Below are 8,427 nucleotides of genomic sequence, written 5' to 3' on the forward strand. Positions count from 1 at the left end.
CACCTGGCTCCCTGCACATGCCCCGCAGTAGACCTTCCCTGCAAGGACTCACCATGGATCCTCTGCTTGTGGTTGTATCCCCTTTCCTTGCATAACACACATTGTGGCATGTTTAAAAAATCTTTTTTTTCTTATTATTTTTAATCACGCTGTATTATCTTTAATTAAATATAATTCCAATCATGTCTTCCTAGACATGTCACCTAGAGACCATTTTACCCACTGTTCTATTTGCTCACCAGTGCCTTATCTCTCTCCATACCCGTGATGAGGCAGATACCATTTCTGCAAGGAAGAGCAATCCATGGTTTGTTGCCTTTGCCAATAACAAAGATGTTAGAGAGGCGAGTGGCAAAGCTGTTACCATTGGCATTCATCTGAACTACATCAAAAGAACTAGTGTGTGTGTCTCTCTTTCTCTATTGGTGATCAGACCAGTTCTTCCCTGGTTAGCACCTCTGGTCACCACACACTTATTACCAGGGTCAAACTTGCTGAAATCAGTAAACTTTCCAGCCCCCAAATTAATCTGAGTGGTGTCATTCACCTTGATGAGGGGATAGTAGATAGTGTGAGCATCAGGGGTCACCAGATAAAGGATTCCTTTTGTCCTCCACAAAGATCTTCCTCACTCTGCACAACTTATATTGCCTCTTGGGTATAATCCAGTGAACAGCAAAGTGACCCTTGGTGTCAGAGATCAGACAGAAATTCTCCACAGTCTTGCCAATGCCGATGACATCCAAAGGTAGGGTAAGTTCTATCAGTTTGGACCTTGTCATCAATCTTAATAAAATGCTGCATACAGATCTTTACTTCATCTCCTGTCAGGCCATCCTTAAGTCTTTTCCTTAGGAAAATGATGAGGAGGGACAGTCTTTCAGCTTATGGGCACCAGTAGATGAATAAGAGACAAACACACTGGTCAGTCTATCTGCCAGCCAATGCTTTGGAGCTGCTACACTCTTCGGACACTTCTTGGGACCAAGAGCCATGGCTGTGCTGGGCACCAGAAGAGGTTGCCTCCTTCTAGTACATTAGGAAAGAGAGCTAAAAATATCTTTTTAGAAAAAGGTTTGATGGGGACTGTTTAAGATTGTTCAGGGAAGACTGTGCTGTCATATCTTACTGCATACAACTGGTGTTATAAAACAGAAGAAAAAAAAGACAAACACTGGAATTTTAAAATCTATTATGGAATTAAGAGAACATCAGAAAAATGACACAACACACTGGATCCAATCAGTGAAGTGGTATTTACTGAGTATCTATTGTGGACAAGGCTCTGAGTTAGGGTCTTTGGGTAATCATATAGGCTTTGCTCACCAATGGCTTGCTCAGGGGAGGCCTGGCTTATACCTGCTGTCCCAGTTAACAGTTCTCTCTTATGCACTAACGTGTTCTCATCTGGACAGTGTATTAACAGATCACACTATCCGTGGGGGATATGAGTAATTCCAATTCAAATAAAGAAAGGGGATTGTTTTGATATAGGGTTAGATGGGGGTCAGAGAGTCAACAGCCAGACATGGGGGGGATGTAGGGCTGTCATGAAGAAATTCCCTCAGGAAAATTATCAGGAGAAACAAACAAACAGACTTCAAGTTCCAAACAGAGTCAAGAAATCTCTAGAAGGTAGACCTGGGGCAGATTTTTGACAGGAGTCTAAAATGCCCTCATTTTCCAGATGTTGACATCCCTTCTTGGTTTGAAATTTCCACTGTAAGAGTTATTCCCTGGGTTTCTACATAAAAGCAGTGGGGGAAGGTGCAGACTCTTGGCTTCAGAATTCCATTATAAAAGAACAGTATGGCCAGAGAAGGACTGAGACCTCCCCTCCCATTCCTGGAAAGCCTTTCCTCTTTGGAGGATGAGAAACACTACCAAGTTTGGAGACTGCTTGGTTTTCCCCCCGGGCAGGGAACGGGGAAAACAAGAAGGCATAGATCCTGGGGGAAGCTTGATCAAAACTGAGGATTGCCAGGACCCAGCATGAACCTTGAAAGGGCAGGGGAGTTCCGGACATTGTAACTGGAAGGAGGTGGTCATGGGAGGGAAACCAGAATGAAATCAAGTGTAATGATTTGGAGGACTTTTCTCCCATGAGAATTCAAGGAGCTGGCTTTCATGATCATCATGAAAACAAAGACAGTAGCACACTGTGAAGAATGAGGTGTCAAACCAGAAGCAGACGAGTGCTGGACCGGTGAGGAGAGAGGGAAAGAGTGGTACTGGTTGTTGGGAGTGGGAAATAAAGGGAGGGAGAGAGGTGCTTAAAGAGGATTTTTAGGATCTTTTACTGTGTATGGTTTATAAAAAGTCTTTTCCTGTTCTATAAGAGTTGTATAGGCTTTACCAGCTTCACTCAGTAGTGGGGACTGTGGCAAGGGTCTGGGGACCTCCATGTGTGCCAAGCACATATTTGACAGAATAAAGACTGTAGATGTAATTAATAAAACACAAACAATAAAAAAAAGCATTACTGAGGTCACAATGACTTCTTGTTATATATATCTCCTCATCAATAGATAATTTAAAGAAAGAACTATTTTTGTGTGGGAGTGTGAGGACAAGTCTTGGAAGGTTTCAGAAGCAGGAAGGTGACAAACACAGGTCTAGGGCCATCTTCAATTCTTTACTCATCCTCCTCTTTACTGCTTTATTCGTCAACATACAGTGTTGAACTTTCCAATAGAAATGGCGTACACTTTTTGCTTTTAATAAAAACCTGGAGATTATTTCTGACATAAGAATTTGTTATTTCCTTGATTTTTCTCTTGGAAGATGAGATTAAAAAAAAAAAAGAGGCAGGCACATGTTTAAAGCATGCCTTGGATGTGTTCTTTGACGCTGACAATGTTAAAAATTCTTGAAACAAAATGGATTTCTGTCCAAATGGACCATTTGTTTCTGTGGTGATTAATTAATAGCATTGTGTTCTGGCATGTAATTCTTGTGTTCCTCCTCATAGCAACCCTCTTCTCTCTGCTCTGGTCCAGCCATGCTGGCTGCTGTAGGGATTACTCTTGCTATACTTTCTGCTCAGGGTGAATGTTTGAGGATTGTAGTATTGTGTGCCATGTGCATGCATATTTCGGTTCCAGCTTCTTTCACTTAACGTAGTGAGTGTTCATTTTCCCACATCATTCAACTTTCACTTAAAATTACTGTTTTCCCAGATTCCCATATGTATATTCTATAATTCACTTAACTTGTTTGTGGGTAATTTCTAGATTTTTATCATTAGAAATAACACTGTGGTCTCCAGTGTTGTGGAGGCATGTTACCTTCCACTTTCCCCCAGTTGTTCTTTTGCGAGGGGTAGTCTGATGTCCTCTGGGCCCCACGTTCTGGCACTCTCAGCGATACACTCTGGAGGAGCTCAGGACTTGAGCCTAAGGCCTAGGTCTAATCACAGTATTCCCTTGGCCACAGCAACTGGCTCAGCCATGGACCTGTGATCCAAACAGTCAGCTAAATGCGGTGAGCCTTGGGCTGAGACTTCTGACTTCTTTGACTTTTTCCTCAAAGGATTTACAAATGAGAGGCCACTAAAGAGATACTGGTGAGGCCATCTTGCCATCACCTCAAAATGACACACGGGAGGAAAGCAGGTTAGAACCAAAAGACAGAAACAACAGAAATCAACAAACAACAAACAAAACTGGAGTTTTGACAAGGTCAGTTAAACTCTGACTTCAGCATGTTCTGCATCTGGACTTTGTTGTTTGCTGAGCCAAGAAATCCTACAGCTATACCGCTCCCCCCAATACACACCCCCCCCCCCTTATTTTTAGATTTGTTTGTATTGAGAGCTTCGTCTCTTGATGAGAGAGCGCTGTTGTCACCTTTTTGTTTGGATGTTGTTGAATTCACAGCAGATTATGTCTTTTGGATGATAGGACCTAACATGTTTTCAGTGTCTACCTTGTATAAGGCATCATGTTAAAGACTTTACCTTCATTGCCATACTGAGGCCTTTCAAGAGTCACTAGAGGTAGCTACTATTACAGTCTTCATTTTATACATATGGACATTGAGGCCCAGAGAAAAGACCAGAACAAAACATTAGTGCTGAGTCACAGGCTGGTAAGTGGCAGAGCCAGGATTCCTCACTAGGTCTCTCCAGAGCCAGAGCCACAACACAATTTGCCCTTCCGTTTCTCCTAATTTCCTTTATTTATTCCCTAAAAACAAAATGAATTTTGTGTGAAATCAGAAAGATAAGAACGAGTAAATCTCTTTTGAAAAGAAGTGTGGGTAAAGGCTTTGGTCTTGGAACATAAAACTAAAAGACTGGATTTTAGAAGGAGCATAAGAATTAGAAGCATCTGAGAAAAGACCCACAGTGGGGATTGACTATGTTTGTGAGCACATGTGTGTGTGTGTGAGTGTAATGGTTGGACGTTAGGATGCTTTCTCATCATGGAGTCTCAGAGTCTAAGAAGTTAAGTCTATCCAGAGTGAGAGCTCATGTGGAAATGGGAGTGATAAGATTAGAGCAGATTTGGAATCCTACTTTAAAAAGTCTAATTGTGATATTATAAGCAAAAGAGAGCCCTCGTTCCTTCAGAAGGTGTAGTGGACTACTGCTTTGGTGGCCCTAGTATTCATGCCCTGGGTACTTCCCTCTGTGTTGATTTAAGCTTCTCCTCATATGGCATTAGCAGACACAATGCAAGAGGAAGCTCAATACGCTTTTACACATTTGGGTTTATTCTCTTAGAAGGCTCTTTCTTAGAATCCAGCTGCCACCTGTGAAGAAACCCAAGCAGCCACAGAGAAAAGTCCATGAGGAAGTGAGGTCACCTGACTGACAGTTCCAGCTCTGCTCCCCATTGCCATCTGCCTTGGTAGCCATTTGAAATGAGGCCATTTGGATGACCCAGTCACCCTAGTGTCCTAATCACCACAGCATGAGGCAGAAGAACTGCTCAGCCAGACCCTAGAATGGCGAAAAGTAATAAATAGTTGTTTTGAGCCACTAAGTTTGTGGGAGTTTGTGATGCAATAACAGATGGTTGAAAGGGTTGAAAATGCTCTTCTTGCTTTCCACACCATCCCCCTCCCTTTCAACCTTCTGGCAAATATAATGGGCTTTTTGGACAATGCAAAGATAAAGAGAAGAAAGCCTCATGACCCCCGTCCACATTCTTTCACCTCTCGCTCTACCTTGCATTTTTGGAACTCAATATTTCCAAAGCAGAATTCATTTTCTTTGACATCAAAACTCCCTCCTTCCTCCTTTCTCCATTTTGGTTGTTGATATTGCCATGTACCCAGCTGGCCAAATCAAACATCTCAGATGCATGGGACTCTCCCTTCACTCTCACTCCCCAGGGTGAACAGCTCGACCGGCTCAATCCCCATAGCATGGCTGCCAGCCCAGCCTGGCTTCACGGGAGAGGGGAGAGCCTGCATGCCAAGAGATCTAATACAGCTCTAGTAGAAGGTGTAGCCCCAGGACTGCTGCAGCTACAACACTGTTCTAGAAAAAAAGGGAGTGGCTGGGCCTCTGGCCAAGATGGAAAAGTCTTTCTTCTGGCAGTTGTACCACCAGAGCAAATGAATATAGTTTGTGTCCCCTCTCCTCCATTCTCCATCCCCTCCAAGTCTTCATTGGATGAAGGCTCAGTGGCAGTCTGGGTGGGTTAGGTACAAAGGAGACTGTGCTCTCTGATCGTTTTAGGAGACTGATCCTGGCATCCTCCTTTGTGCAAAACTTTGAGCCCCTGCTCACATTTTCCAAAAAGTGTTTTTAAAAACTCCAAAACATATTTAATTAATATGGAGTTGAATCAACTGCGCTACATTTAGAGTGTGTTATATTATAACAAGAATGAAGTATCCTGGCACATTTTTAGCCAGGCAATCTGGTTACATTGCCTACTTCTTGGTACACAATAATATCCTGGAAACTAGAAGCCACATATCATTCTTGGTTTCCTTGCTCCATTTCCCAAAGACAGCTTATCTTTCCTATTCAGCACTAGATGAGCAGTCAAGACACATGGTCTCAGAGCCATTGGTGGTCTGGATGGTGCATGTTAGAAGAAGGAGTCTTCTGTGAGTGGCAGCAGCTGTGGACAGAGGTGACCTTCCTTCCGGGTGGGTACTACTCCCATCCTAAAGCATATATAGGCGGATTCTAGTCTCCACTTGTCTCCTTGGCCATAGGCCTTTGCAAGTGCACAAAATGTACACCTCATATGTCTCCTGGGACTCGGGAGGTAGCACGGCTATCAGCCAGTTGTGTGACTTCACATGTCTGGATCTGGGTTTCCTCAGTGAGGACAGATACCTGGGGTGGAGTCGTACCTCCTCTTCTTAGTCACAACATGACATTGAGCAAGTCCTTGATCTCCGTGGGCCCTAATTTTCTGGTTTGGAAAGTAGAGGTGGGTAAATTAGAGCATTTCCAAGAATCGCCTTCTGAATTAAAAAAAAAAAAAAAAAACTTGGATACTAACATGCTGCAGAAAGGCAGGCAAGTATTCAAAATCTTCAAGTTTCATGACAGGACTTGCTTTTAATAGTCTGCTGCCATCTTCTTCCCCTTATGGCAAGTCAGTCAATTAGTCAATTTCTCTGCATTTTAGTTTTGCTCTATTTGTCAAATGGAGATACTAAGAGATGCCTTGGAGGGATTCAGGGAGGATAAACCAATTAATGGTCATAAAGGCCTAGTGGCCATGTGCCTGCTAAGTGGTCTTGATTCTAAACAGATCTTTCGAGTTCCTTGGCCGCTCACAGCCTGAACATCAGACAGCTCCATTTGTGACATGACGTTCTTTTTCATCAAAACAGACATGCTGAGACATTGAGAGGAAGCGTGTCAGAAGCAAAGGCCAGAATACTGAGTAGGACAGGGCTGGGGAGTGGGGGGCGGAGGGGAGTAGACCCCAGTTGAGAGAGGAAGAAATCTGCAAATGGAAGGAATTGCGGTTGCAATTGAGATTTGGGGAGGGCTGAGCTCCTAGGAGGTTTCTCTCGCTGCTGGGACAGGTAACAGAGGAAGGAATGGCACCATGATGGGCAGAAGGACACTGGCTCTGTATCTGTCCTTGGCGGCTTCTGGCTTTGGGTTCCACATTTTCTCTCCTTATGCAGCTTTATTGTGTGCGAATGGGGAAGGCAAGGAAGCAGCTGTAAGGAAGGCAGAATCCACTTCCTTAAGAGTTAATCTTGTTATGACACTGAAGATCCTAGCCAGCTCATTCAAAATGCCAATATGGTATTTAACTTTTTGATCTAAGTTAAGTTCTGGGCAGGTTGGCACTTCAGAAACTAGAATAGAACACAGACATGAGCCATTGTCTGTGTCTCCATTTTAATTCTTCCTTAAAGCTTTTTCAGTTGAACGTAATTTCTTCTTCCTAACAGTTCCGTATAGCTTTTTGGACCGCCATATATTCGAGGTATTTATGTAACTACCATGATAAATTGTAAGTCCCTTGAGAGCAGAGAACATATTATTCATCTGTGAGCTTTTTTATAGTGTCTAGCATACCTCTTTCAAACCAGAAAGTCTGCCATAGCTACTTAGTAAGCTCAGTCACGCTATGTTATGTGATGAAAGAACATGGAAGAATTAAATGACAAGGTTTTAGAATATCAGGATTTTTTTTTTTTAAAGATTTTATTTATTTGTTTGACAGAGAGAGAGAGCAGAAGAGCATAGGCAGGGAGAGATGCAGAGGGAGAGGGAGAAGCGGGCCCTCTGCTGATCAGGGAACCCAATGTGGGGCTTGATCCCAGGACCCTGGGATCAGGACTGGAGCCAAAGGCAGTCGCTTAAGCGACTGAGTCACCCAGGTGCCCCAGAAGTTCAGGATTTTAAGGTTTTCTGGATTTATCAATCAGATAAATCCCATCATTTTCTTTCTCCTTGATTTAACATTCTCTCTGAGGCTGGAATTCTTCTTTTGATATAATAACACAGCACTACTTTATTTGATAATCTAATCATATCACATTGGAAAGCAGAGGGCAATGATCTAGGGGGAAAATGAGATTAAATTAATTTTATTGGGGGCAAACAATGGGGGCATATATCTACAATGGGAAAGGCTGGATAACATGACAGAAGTAGCAATGGAAAAGAGGAAAAGCAAAGCCTCTGTAAGTTGGCCTTTGGGCAGATTCTATTTTATTTATATAACCCCTCACTCAGATGGGTCCTCTCTGCAAGTCCTTTGATATGGAACAACAGGAGTCTTTGGTTGCCCCATGTCACCAAGAACATTAAATGAAGTAAACACTGATTCTATCTTATGATTTGGTTGAACTTTGGATAATGACGTATATTGTCAGCAGACCCTCTACTGTAATTCTTACCACATAATTCGCTAAGGAATATTTACCTTTGTACTCATTGTCTCTAGAAAGCAGAGGTATAAGGTTGTATTTCCATGCTTTTTGTGGGCA

At 42.8% G+C, this 8,427-nt stretch overlaps 1 pseudogene; it reads right to left on the reverse strand.

Annotated features, from left to right (window-relative positions):
- Nucleotides 1–227: 227 nt before the first annotated feature.
- LOC123956071 lies at nucleotides 228–995 on the reverse strand (annotated as a pseudogene).
- Between the last annotated feature and the right edge of the window lie 7,432 nt (nucleotides 996–8,427).

This window comes from Meles meles, chromosome 14 (genome assembly GCF_922984935.1).
Source record: "Meles meles chromosome 14, mMelMel3.1 paternal haplotype, whole genome shotgun sequence".
NCBI classification, from domain to species: Eukaryota; Metazoa; Chordata; class Mammalia; order Carnivora; family Mustelidae; genus Meles; species Meles meles.